This window comes from Colobus angolensis, unplaced genomic scaffold (assembly GCF_000951035.1).
Source record: "Colobus angolensis palliatus isolate OR3802 unplaced genomic scaffold, Cang.pa_1.0 Scaffold24, whole genome shotgun sequence".
In the NCBI taxonomy this organism is placed as follows: Eukaryota; Metazoa; Chordata; class Mammalia; order Primates; family Cercopithecidae; genus Colobus; species Colobus angolensis.
The window spans coordinates 5,935,579-5,937,170 of NW_012115599.1; positions in this window are offsets into that span (position 1 = coordinate 5,935,579).

The following is a 1,592-nucleotide window of genomic DNA, read 5'->3' on the forward strand; positions in this document are numbered from 1 at the left end:
TTTTTAGAGATAAGGTGTCTCTCTGTCACCCAGCCTGGAATGCAGTGATGTGAGCCTCCCGAGTAGCTGAGACTACAGGTGTGTGCCATCATGCCCAGCTAATTTTTAAATTTTTTGTAGAGACAGGGTCTCCCCATGTTGCCCAGGCTGCTCTTGAATTCCTGGGCTCAAGCATTCCACAAGCCTTGGCCTCCCAAAGTTCTGGGATTACAGATAGATAGATAAATGGATAGATAGATAGATAGATAGATAGATAGATAGATAGATAGATAGATAGATAGATGGTATATCACTGTGGTTTTGATTTGCATTTCTCTAATGATTAGTGATGTTGAGCTTGTTTTCATGTTTGTTGGCCATGTAAATGTCGTCTTTTGAGAATTGGCTGCACATGTCTTTTGCTCACTTTTTGATGGGGTCGTTTTTTTCTTGTAAATTTGTTTAAGTTCCTTGTAAATTCTGGATATTAGACCTTTGTTGGATGGGTAGATTGCAAAAATGTTCTCCTATTCTGCAGGTCGCCTGTTCACTCTGATGATAGTTTATTTTGCTGTGCAGAAGCTTTTTAGTTTAATTAGATCCCATTTGTCAATTCTGGCTTTCGTAGCAATTGCTTTTCATGTTTTTGTCATGAAGTCTTTGCCCATGCCTATGTCCTGAATGGTATTGCCTAGGTTTTCTTCTAGGGATTTAATGGTTTTGGGATTTACATTTAACTCTTTAATCCATCTCAGGTTAATTTTTGAATAAGATGTAAGGAAGGGGTCCAATTTCAGCTTTCTGCATATGGCTAGTCAGTTACCGCACCATTTATTCAATAGGAGATCCTGTTGCCATTGCTTGTTGAAGATCAGGTGGCTGTAGATATGTGGTGTTATTTCTGAGGTCTGTGTTCTGTTTTATTGGTGTATTGTCTGTTTTGGTACTAGTATCATGCTGTTTTGGTTACTGTAGTCTTGTAGTATAGTTTGAAGTCAAGTAGCATGACGCCTCCACCTTTGTTCTTTTTGCTTAGGATTGTCTTGGCTATACGGGGTCTTCTTTGATGTCATATAAAATTTAAAGTTTTTTTTTCTAATTCTGTGAAGAATGTCAATGGTAGTTTAATAGGAATAGCATTGAATCTATAAATTATCTTGGGCAGTATGGCCATTTTCATGACATTGATTCTTTCTATCCATGAGGATGGAAAGTTTGTCTGTTTGTGTCCTCTCTTGTTTCCTTGAGCAGTGGTTGGTAGTTGTCCTTGAAGAGGTTCTTCACATCCCTTGTTAGGTGTATTCCTAGGTATTTTATTCTTTTTGTAGCAGTTGTGAGTGGAAGTTTATTCATGATTTGGCTGTCTGCTTATCTATTGTGGGTGTAAAGGAATGCTTGTGATTTTTGCACATTGATTTTGTATCCTGAGACTTTGCTGAAGTTGCTTATCAGTGTAAGGAGTTTTTGGGCTGAGATGATGGTTTTTTTCTAAATATAAAATCATGCTGTCTGCAAACAGAGACGATTTGACCTCCTCTCTTCCTATTTGAATACCTTTATTGCTTTCTCTTGCCTGATTGCCCTGGCCAAAACTTCCAATACTATGTTGAATA